Here is a 12391-nt window from a genome sequence, read left to right on the forward strand (position 1 = left end):
GTCTTTACCCCTACCCCGAAGCAAAATGCTCCTACATACTGTACTTCCAAGAACCATAAATCAACATAAATCAATAAAACACACAAATACATTAACAATATGCATTTATGCAGCAGTTCAGAATATGAGACAAATTTTGCTCCACACCCGGTGGCTAAATTGTTAAAGTCTTGCTCCACAAAACATGCAAAATATCAAAAGAATGAATTTGAATAATCCTTAAAAGAAAGAAGCCTTCTCTCTGAGTAGCATAACAATGATAAAAACCTTTCAAAAAAAAGGATAGTAGTATCTCTTGAGGAGAAATGCTGACTGAAACTTGGACAGTGACAATGAACTGTTTACAGAGAGACCATAAAAAGGCAGCATGAGTCACTCCGAGACAGGATGTCACATATAAGACGACAACCTGGCAGCGGTTTAAGTAGGGACATCAAATTTCTCTATCTCGCCATCTTGTTTTGAGCGATTCCTCGTCGCCTCTGTGGCCCAAATCAGTGTCCTCTTTCTTTTTCTCCTCCTTTCTGAAACAGACTTCAGAGACGTGAGCGGAGGATGGAAGGGAGAGTCTTGGCAGAAGCAGAGAAGGCAGACGTGCTATAGAGACTAGTTCCTGTGGGCACTGGGTTAGAGGAAGTCTCTACTCAGCCAGGTGAGGGAAACGACTGAAGATTGTTGCCACGGCCATCTGGTGACCACGGCACTCCCGGGCTTTGCAGCTCGCGTCAACCTCACTGCCAAAACGCCATCCAGAGTGGGCCACCGAGGCTCCTGTGACACCCAGGTTACTTCACCAATCACGGTCACACAGACACTCTGACTCCGACGGCCCTCAGCAGGAACAAGGTGGACTGGATAGAGCCCACGGAGACAATTATTTTCTACTATCTTCTGAGTGAAAATTATTTCTCACACTTCACACATGTCCATACAAGCATACAAAAGCTCTCTTTGTGTGTGCAGCTCATGTTCTTTCTCTGGTTTTATCCTTCTTTTTATCCCCTTTGTGTCGTGTGTTTACAGTAAATCACTTTGTGATAACCCTGCTGGTTGAAACTGCTCTGCAGATTGTGCTTGTTTGAGTCTATAGCTGCATCAATCCTACTGAATGCACATACAATAACAGCAGCGATCTCAGTATTTCTATAACCATCTGAGACCCACGGGATGAGTAAAAACAAGTAAAAACGGCAAACATTTACTGGATCAATAATCTTAAACGTTCAGATTTGCTGCTCTTCTTTGTATTAAATGACAGTTAAGTGAATACTTGTATGATTATGGACTGTTGGATAGATGAAAACCAAGATGCAACCTCCGGTGCTGAGAAATGAAGCCAACATGAAAGATCCAAATAGGTAACTCAATCCCCGTATAGACCCCCATGTTAAAATGCACAACTTTACAGCAGAAATAAACATGTTTACAGTCTGGTACCAAAAAAACGGTTTTGGTCTCTATAGATAATATAAACATTCATGACTGTAGGGGGGGGTGAATTGTTATATAACTCGCCTGTTTAAAGTATATTAAGGCTTAGAGTTAAGCATAATTGAGGGCGTGGCCACTTTGATTGACAGGTGAGTGCCGTACCAGGTCGCTAGCTGCTAGCTGTCTGCTCTGCTGCGTCACCCGGGCCGCCTCATCTCCACAGACAATCCACCTCTTTGCCCATTTTTGGATTAGCCGGGAGTTAGGCCGTCGTTCCTGCCAAGATGGCGACAGCCGGAGCCACTCACTTTGAGCTTCTAAACGGCTTTTCAGAAACCTATGGGTGACGTCTCGGAGACTACGTCCATATTTTATACAGTCTATGGACAAAACAAGCAATTTGAGAACTTTATTGTGGGAATTGTGACATTTATCACTATTTTCTGACATTTCACAATAAAAAATAAATAAAAAAAATTATCTGCATAATGTTGCAGCCCTACAAAGGATAACTTTAATTGTCACTCTTTTTCTTCCATTACTGAAGATGGGGAAGTTAAATCAAGCGGAGTGTTAAATGCAGTCAGAAAGAAAAGTGAGTTCTTCCTCGACTGTTGAGGTAACTCAATCAATACAGAAGTGACAGATCTGCTGGATGTGGAGGAGGTAAAGAGTAACCTGCACTGACCATCAGAGACCTGGATAACTAGAACCAGGTATAGAGGGAGCTGAATAACCAGGTTCCTCTACGCTCCATGTAAACATAATATCCCGAATATGATCAAAACTAGGATACTAGAGTACATGTAAATGTACTCATTATGAAGGCGAGTGGTCAAAGCTTCCCTTCTCTCAGGCTGAAGCTAGAAGAAAGTTATGCTCAGTTTTGAATAAATTAAATTAATCATAGTAATGTCAATTTACGGCAAGTTATCAGCAGTATTTAAGATTTATAATCACATGAAGCGTCTTCCTGTACAAGAAGGGCAAGGTACGAGTACATTAAATCATCATTTGTTTGTGTGTGTGTCGCAGTGGTTGGGGGTAGATTTTGGGGTCATGGCACACATGACATGTACTGTATTTACCTACAGTATGTTGCTGGCCCACAACCACAACAACCTATTAATCAATGGCCGTATAGTGCGAGCATGCATCGACCACACTCCCTCTAGCACCTCATTAATAAAACCTCTCAGGCAATCTCACAAAGTTGCATTAATTAGAGTGTTTGAATTAAAGCAAAATAGATCCACAAGACTTTTTATTCAAGAAAAAACTGTATTAATGCCACAGCAGTCAGTAAGACGTTCGTTTTTCAGGGACAGACACTTCACTTGAGCAAAAGTTTCAGCACTTACATACAGTGGAGTATATACTGTATAACAGTATATAAAAGAACAAGAAGACTCTTTCTGCGGAGCACTATTGATCTGAACATGATGTTTTTTTTCCCAAGAAACTGCATTTGAAAGACGTTGGGCCATCTAACATTCAAGGACTTGACGTAAATGTCGTTATGCATTCAACCGTTTTTTTTTTGTAGAAGAGAAAAGTGAGGTGAATAGTGTGAAGGAAAAACAGAAGAAACCGTCTGGATGTAACTCAACCAGCTGCTTCCCAAAAGGGTTTTCAATGGTTTAACCTCCTGAGACGTGATCCCGACCAACTTTACTGTTTTTCAGAGGCTGTAGCAGTTTTAGAGATAGAATATACAGATACCATATGAAACTAGAAAACCTAAGGAATCCATTGGAACCAACCATGTCATGCTAACTTGTCGGGAAGGAAGCTAAATAACGCTCCAAAGTTGGAAAAAAACTGGTATGGCCATTTTCAAAGGGGCCCCCTTGACCTCTGACCTCAAGATATGGGAATGCAAATGGGTTCTATGGGTACCCACGAGTCTTCCCTTTACAGACATGCCCACTTTATGATAATCACATGCAGTTTGGGGTAAAAACATGCTGTTTTTTGCATGCAGTATGAATTTATATTTTCGTGTATTCTAAAATGGTGTATTTGAATATTTCTGCATATCGGGGTCATTAACAGTCTTGAATTACATAAATTGGCAATCACTGTAAAGCTGAGACTCTTATGGATCCAATGAGCCCAATTATATCCATGTGTGATGATGTTAGTCCCCATAATAGCCATTTAATTGTAGCGAGACCAAATGACCTGTGGTGACCTCTAGGATAATCACAGCCTCATGAAACTTTACAACCACAAACTAAAGACCTAGAGCATTCAGAGGATGGATGGCTTTCCTAGGTAGATTGACATTAAGGGGGTTTCTGAGCAGTTGCAATAACAGAAGTGCTCGCCATCCAATTGTCGAAAAATGCAATTCATGCAGAAATCTCCGAATGTCGAAAAGTTTTTGATACCAAATCACAGCATGGCTTTTTCTATGGTGTTCCTCAAGGCCTTGTTGTATTAATGTGGTATTTTGGAAGGATTACTGATCGTTTTTATCAATTCTCAATTGGTAAGAAATGGTTAAATTCAGCACCAAGTCTGTGTAACAAATGGTATCAACCCAAATATTGCTGCAACAACTTATGAGACATAATAGAGCATGGGGATGGATCATAATCATAATGTTCTAAGCCCTTACACACTTTTGCAATTTATTTTCATTAATTAATTAAGTCATGTTTATTTCTGATTTACAATTAGAACAACTTTGACACACAGTGCTGAGCTGCATCTCAATCAGCTTTGAGATGATGTACACCACGTCTATCTGACATATACGGTTGACCTGCTATCTCCCCCTAAAGACCCCTGTAACCCCCTTAAAAAAGACAAAAACGGGTATATTTTGATTCTGATCGTCTTTGAGGAGGTAAAATGAAATACCCTAGAAATACCCGTCGGCTACATGTTTAATAACTAAATTTAAATGTCATTGTTTATATTTGTATTATATATATCTTTGTGTGACTGTGTGTTTTTCTAACTTTCAGAATCTATCTGGAAACAGGTGCTGAAAAGGGGAGACAGGGTCGTGCTGTTATCATCAGGATGGTCTTTTTGTTTGGGCCGATACAGTAAAATAGAAATATCTTTTGATGCCATTGAGACTGATAGAAAATAGATGGTATGGCACCGAGCCCACATCTCGTCTCATACACCTTTTTGGGTAAATTGCTTGTGAGATTTGAGCAGATGGAACTGGTTGGTACTTTGTGCTGAAGATGTCCAATCAGAGCTGGTAACAGCACTACAGGAGTCAGATAGGTTACAGTAAAAGAGTGGGTGCAGTGTGTGGAGAGGTGTAATTACAGGAGTATGTAAGTGCAGGTGTAATCAGTGCTGTGAATGGGTACATAGAGGTTGGCTGAGGCGAAGCAGCCGTCAGATTCCTCTGTAGGATTCATGGACCTGATTCAACCATCGACATCTGTGATGGGCGGGACACACTGCCTGCCAAAACTTCAATAACCCAGCCTAGTTTCCTCACACATCCAAGTGAGGTTTCTACGCAGTTCAGCTCGGCATAATTAGACACATAACTGTGTTGGTAAACATTGTTGAAATGTCTGCATGGAAACTGAGCATATTGAGTAAGCAGAGTGGGGCCTGAATGGGTTTATCTAAATCATTCAGTGTTATTAAAAACATAATAAGTAATAAGAATATGGAATAAATGAATGTTACATATGAAGTAGAGTACTTGATACCTTTCAAACAAAATAACCCAGTTACAAGTAGTATTGAATCTTCTCTAGTCAAAAGATACCTCCAATCAATCCTTTTTGTGCCCAAATCTAGTAAAAAAAACGACTATTTGGTATATTGGTTTTGCTCACAGCCGATTACCGCAAGCGATTTAATGCGACGTGTGATTGGCCCACTACCGCAGCAGCTACAACACATACAGCCGTGTCGTGAAAACTGTTGACTGCTTCTAGCCAGCTGTACTGCAGCTTATCAATTGGCAATGACATTGACAGGGCAGATACGTCACCCGCTATAGATTCGTCTGATTTAATCTGATTATCAGGTTAATAAAACTGTAAATTATCAAGTTTTTCTTGACCAACATTTAAAAAAATTCTCGTTCCAAGTTGGCTGTATGTTCATTCTTGACCTTGTGGTGATTGTTGTTTCTAAAAGAGTCGGGACGTACTGAGTAAATAGAGTGGTGTTTAAACTGATTTAGAAAAGATTGAGTTATTAAAGGGACAATACGTGACCTCAGCGCATGCTGGGAGAACACTAATACCCAATTATGCTCTGGTTGGAGGAGAATATCATCATCGATAAATGTCAATGAATAAATATTATCTGCACTAGGTGCCTTTAATAACTACTGTTTAACAATGGAGCTCATCATTCTCACCTCATTCTGAAGCCTGAGAAGTTAAAATAGCTGCGACACCACAGTTTGCATTGTATTAGTAGCTCTTCTAGAGTTTTCTGTCAGGTATCCGCCCTGCATATCGTACCTATCTCTACTGTGAAAATGTGCCTGCTGTCTGTCAGTTACTCAGGCGGTGGAGGGGGGTGTAGCAGGCGCCAAGTTTTGTCAATGTTGGTGAAATTCCCGCTGGCCGCCCAGAGAGCTCAATAAAGGTCAGTCCTTTGTTAAAGGCCCATTATTTGAGAAAAAGCTCATGTCATTGAATTCCCCCTGTGACTGTGGATATGGGAGAAAAAGAACATCCTGCGCTGCTGTAGACGTCTATTAATGATATTGCAGTTTCAACTGGTCACTGATCGAGGTCAATACAGGGTTTTAAATTATTAAATTACCCCCTAAGGTAGGATGAAAGAATAAAAATATGGTAAGCCAAGAGAGAAAATATGTTTAATTAGAAAACTGTTTGGAAAAAGGAAAAAGGTGTAGAAGGCTGTGGATGACTGCAAATTAAAATGTTGCATTAAAAATAAAGGAAAGTTTTACTTAATGTATGTAAATTAAGTTCAAAACAAATTCGGCTGGCCTTACCAAAATAATTGGGTAACGGTTGTTGGTTTAGGATAAGCTGAGCTACATTAATGTATGAAAGTTAAATGAAAACTCAAAATAAAATGAATATTATTATTGATAGAGTATAATACACTGTGACTTATGTGATTTTAGAGTGTATGCTGGTGCCACTGATACTGATATCTGAAACCAGGAGATATTTAAACATATAACATTAGTGTGGGCAAAAGAGGCATATTGGCAGTATCAGGAGCAGGTGGAGGTGGCTACAAAACGACAGCTCACAAATACCAGATGTGCCTCCTGATTGCTCAGTTGCATCAATTAGGCAGATGTTTTCATAATATCAGCAGTCACAGGTTTGAATTTTTTACGTGCTTTAAGTTAAAGTTACAGTGAAACAGAAGTCAGAGTGTCTTTATCTTCAGTAACGAGACAGAATCCTTCACATTTGATGAGTCTAAAGGGGCGCGGTTTAGCGACTACAGCTGCCACCGGCACCTCCCTCACCGACGTCGTTCGGTAGGAGGATAGAGGAATTAATAAGTTAGACCTCAACCACATTGTTTTGGAAATGTAAACTTAGCTTTTGCCAACTGAAGCCAGTACACCAACCTCCTACTATGATATAGCTACAACAACCCACGAGGTCAATTTTTTATGTATATGCCCCGAGATGAGTCATTCAAATATTGTACAGGAAGAGAAAAAAAGAGGAAAGAGGAAGTTTTAAATAAAAACACTCAAAATATTAGTTTTTTGAACAGACGCACCGATTACAAGTTTCTTGGGTGATTCCAAATTTTGCTGATTACGATTTTCTTGCTGTCTTAGAACTATAATTTACAGCATGCACAGACATTTTTGTAACTTTTCTTTCATAGGAAATTGAAATTGAATTCTATGTTCATAATAAAACAGTTAGTTGTTGTAAATATTTTTAAGGTTGTTCCTCCACAGCTTATTTTGCAGGTGTTAAAAATTGCGAGTCTTTATGTCTTTTTCACTCACTCTGAAGAACTTCCACACCAACTACATGATGTGTGTGTGTGTGTGTGTGGCTGTGACTTTCCTGTCTGACGTAAAACCATCATGAGGCATGTGTGTGAATTTGACCGGCACAAAATCAGATATATGAGACTGACCAGCGGCCGATGTCGTCGGTGCATTTCTAGTTTTTTGACGTACATTTGCAGAGGGTAAACTTCCCACAGAGACGTAGGATTCAAACTTGGAAAACATCTCACTGTGTCTTTAAAGTTGGTTTCAAAGTTTTAAAGAGTCTAGTTGTTCACAGGTCGTTGGAGGCATTGGTTTTAGTGTTTAGACCTGCTGTAGCGACTGAGCAATCAGCAGACCTTGTGTTTGTTAGCTCTACACCTCTACCTTCTGCTAATGACGGTTTTACAGCAGAACAGAAGGCTTGAAACTACAAAAATGCTCCTGGCTTTTTTTGAAGTGTCTCTACTTCATATAGATATTCAATGACATTAAATGATAACATGAGTGATTGAATTTTTGAAAGCAATTTAAAAAGCCTCCTAAAGCATCCCGTATTCTGCTTGAAGACATCAATAAATGTTCTCTCACAGTAAATCTGCATCTCTCACCAGGCCCCTAACAGCCTTATTAGCTACAGAGAACCATGAAACTCTTCTTTTCCCTCCAAACAGGAAAAAGTGTGTCCTCTGCCTTTTGAAAATACCTCACTTACACTCTCCACATGTGCAAACTCAATTCCTGCGTGCAAATCACCATTTGCTTTTCCCGGACAGTCGTGATAATGAAAGGAGCGAGCCGGTCGGTGGGATTTTTTCCACTCAAAACTCGATTCAGATGAGATGTGAGAGAAGTTGCATTCTGATGTGTTTCTGAGCGTCGGGAGAGCCACTGCCAGGAGAAGGCGACACAGCAGGGCTGACAGCTCCATCATAAAGCTCCCCAGCCAGTCGTCAATCACTCAGCAAGGCTCCCGTCGGCCATGGCGCTCTAGAAGATGAGCAGGCGTGCCGACACACTCATACACACAAGCAGCGAAGGACACACAGACACCGTGGCAGGAGACCACTTCACCATCACAGTACTGGGACATTTCCAACTAAGCCTGGCGGACCTGTTACAACTCTTTAAATTGTCGCGGCCGTTGCTGACAAACATGGCGGTCGTAACCGCTGGATTGTGAGATCTGACCAGGTAACCGTGAACAACGCACAACTCAAAATAACACACATGATCCTGGGCCCTCTCTATAAACACACACAGCATGACAAATATGCTCACAGCATGATGAAAGCCTCCTCTCTCAGCTGTGATTACTGTCCCACCTGAGCTTCATGCCTCTGAAGGACATGTGGGAGTAATCCAGCTCAGAGCCTGAATCCAATGCATTACATGTACATCACACAGCCGGTGAAGAAGTACTTTTCAAGGGTAAAACAAAAAGTAAAAACTGCTGGAGCTGTTCTAAAAAAGATCTGGGACAGAAATTAAGACGCATAATGGATCTTCAGGGAACACTACTACGCCGTGTTTGCATGCTTTTATTTTTTTCTACCTGGAAGTAGTCAATGTGCGCTCATTTTCTTCTTTCTGTGTGTGCGTTTTATTTCATTTTTTTTTATGAACTGCACTGAATCTAAATAATATGATTAAAATTAAGGCAATTTAGTCCACTTGGAACATGTTGCTTAAAAGATTAATGAGCAATGAGACAAAAATAATTTTATACACATTTTAAGAGAGCCACTGTGTCAGTATTTACAGTTTATATATGCAGTAAATAACTGGTTTTATGAAATTGTTTCTACTAGTATGAATATAAATTTCAAGAACATAAGAGGGTAGCGCAAATATCAAAAAAGAACATATCAAAATATGTTGGATGCTTGAGGCTGTTACACACCGGCTGCGTTTTTTTCAAGCAATTAATTTGCATGTTAGCCTGTTAAGCCTTATTCCCATCCCTCGGAAAAAAAACACCTAAAATAACTCCCCAAAATTAAGCAGCACTTGCTCCTCAACCATAAGGCTTAGATGGATATATCCGGTCTCATTTGAATTGTAAAAATCCAAGGACTATGAATCCATTGTAAGTAAACTAAACTATATTACCATGGAGATTACATGGAGAAGCATATATATATATATATATATATATCACCATCATAACAAAGATAATAGATAGATAATGATGCAATTGAATGTATACTACTAAAAATATAAATATTATGAAAATACACGAAAACACACTATTTATGATACAATTTATAAAGATATACTCAGGCGCTTTCCATGTATTGGTCATGTATACTGTATACATATTGACTGTTTACTGGGAGTTTATTATATTATTAGTATATATTTCGAACTATTGTTTTTGTCACAGAACGAAAATATTACGTGTGCAAAAAGCGCCATACTTTTTATTCAGAACGAGGTCGATTTTCCGAGCCTTCACGCCACAAATAACGGCATCAACCAATCATGTTGTGCAGAACTGGTTGAGTTGCGGCCATGTTTATAAAACAGCAACATGGAGGCACCGTAGTCCGTAAACTTTTACTATTTCTCATATCAATCTCGACAAAGGGAGCAAAGACCAAATCCACTCCTTCCTTTTGTTACATATCACAATAAAAGCCCTACACATATAATATTCACAGGCGAGTATTTCACATTTTTGTGTCATTTATTCGTCATGCCCTCGGTGTGTAAAGGCCTGACATTTAAGTTATGGGCATTTGTATTGAACTGCGTATGGTCACTTACTAATCTTATCAAGAAATGTATTGTTATATCAAGAAAAGCAAGTGGCATGTCTTAATGTGTTTGCTAAATGTAGCAATATTGAACAAAAACAGATAAAAAAAGGTCTCTTTTGATATAGAATGAATGTATGTTTTTGATCATGTGCAGCAGAGCAGCTTTAGTTCAATGTTTCAAGTGGTGAGCTTTTGAAAGCTCCACTTGAAACCTTCAAGTCCCGCACATATAGCCAAGTCTTTCAGTGAACATTGGCCTGTTCTGCTACCAGGTACACTTATAAAGTATTTTATGCTCAAACATGTTGTTCATTATATACAGCCCTTGCCTAGTGCAAAAAAATACAGCATCAACAAAAAAGCTCAACACTGGGGTTTATATCAGGCAGGCTGTTCACCCTAGGGCTGCAACTAATGATTATTTTCATTGTCAATCACTCTGACAATTAATTGTTTAATGAGATTTCTCAGAGGCCACAGTGATGTCTTCAATCTGCTTGTTTTGTCTGACGGATAATTCATTTACTGTCCTGTACGATAAAGAAAAACAGCATATAGTCACATTTGAGAAATTGGAACCACAAAATATTTGTCATTTTGCATGAAAAATGACTGAAAAGAAGAGTCAGTTATAGAGTTAGGTTAATTTCCGGTTTTGCTGGTCCTGTCCGGTCATGAGCTGACACCAACTACATTTTTTGCAAACCAGATGAACCAGCATTTGTCATTATTACACGTTCTGGCAAATGAAAAAGGAGCCCTCATCAGCTACCTGCACCGACGGCATCATGGCGCTAAACTCACGCTCCAACTTGTATTGCATTAGTAATAAGCAATATGACAACATGATTAACATAATATTATGTTTATTTATAATTGGACTAATGAAACCACTAGTGTCTGACAGGCTGAGCACAATTTACTGCCGAGCCAACAGGAAGGAGATCAAAGTTCAGTAGGGGTGGGAAGAGGGAAGGGGCGCATGGCACACGTTGTGTTTGTTTGCTAGAAAGTTCATGTGTTCAGCAAATGTATTGCAAACCCAGAGGTCCGTAACATTAATAAGTGTGCGGTCAAAAGAGAGAGAGAGAGAGATAGAGAGGGAGTGAGAGCATGTGACTGAAGTGGAGTATGGAGTATGACGTTATACTGTAGCTGTGAACGTAGCAGTGCAATGTGTGCACAGTTTTCACTTTAACTTTAACTTTTTTAACTTAAATGTGTTATACAAGTAATGAACTCCTGCATAACGTTAGCGAGTGTGAGAAAGAGAGAGTAACAGCGTCTGACTGACGGTGAGTATGAAGTTAGCAGTACCGTTATAGCTGTGAACGTAGCAGTGCAGTGTGTGTACAGTTAGTTGATGAATAATTGCTACAACTCCTCAAGACACAAGCCAAGTTCCTGTATCTTGCTTGTCATCTGTTGATTTAACTGAAGGCGGTTAACCCCGAAGTTAGCGACAACTTCGGCACAGGCTCTTTGTTTTGGCGTAGCGGCTGCTGAGTCAAGTGCGACGCTGAGTGGCAAAATTCCGTATACCGGTCCAGTCTGGTGTTAAAATCAAACCGGTTTGAACATTTTTAAACCGGCCCAAACCGAGTCATCAGACTAGTTGCAGATTCATTTTTCTGTTGATCAACTTATCGCCTAATTGTTGCAGCTCAAGTTCCTCTCAATCACTCCTCTACCCGTTTATTTGTTGTTACCAAAACCCCCTACCAAAACCATGATGTGCCCAGGTGGCTCTCACTCTCTAGAGTCAGCAGCTCCGCACAGCAACAATAAGAGTCTTCCTCTCATGCAACATGCAGTCATATGTGGGCAACCCTCTCGCTCTCCGGGGAAAACTTCAACACCTGAGTATCCCAACAACATCTCAGCAACTCTGCAAAAAGAGATAGTCCGGCCCTGATGAAGGATTCTGGATCTGCTGCTGTGCATCGGGGTGAGCTCAACTACTATATATCTACTTGGTATGGCTCCACCTCTCCTGCAACTAGAAATATGTCATCCCAGGTCCTGAGGGGCAGGTTTGTAGCGAGGGATCAGTACACCACATCCTATGCCTGCCACATACAGTAAAGCTAACTTTGCAGGCTCACATGGTGGCAGTTTCATATTACTTCCCAGCAAAGCCCCATGGGTAAAGGCTCGGCCACCAGGAGCATCAGGTCTTAATGTTAACCCCAACAACATGACCGCCAGAGTTACAGAGGCACACAACCTCCCCACCCCCCACCAGGATAACGTA

At 40.3% G+C, this 12391-nt stretch overlaps 1 protein-coding gene across 3 annotated transcripts in view; it reads right to left on the bottom strand.

Annotated features, from left to right (window-relative positions):
• Positions 1–12391, bottom strand: part of fstl5 (follistatin-like 5) — a 210477-nt gene that overhangs the window by 45653 nt on the left and 152433 nt on the right. The gene's annotated exons all lie outside the window — the stretch shown is intronic.

This window comes from Sebastes umbrosus, chromosome 9, assembly GCF_015220745.1.
Source record: "Sebastes umbrosus isolate fSebUmb1 chromosome 9, fSebUmb1.pri, whole genome shotgun sequence".
NCBI lineage: Eukaryota > Metazoa > Chordata > Actinopteri > Perciformes > Sebastidae > Sebastes > Sebastes umbrosus.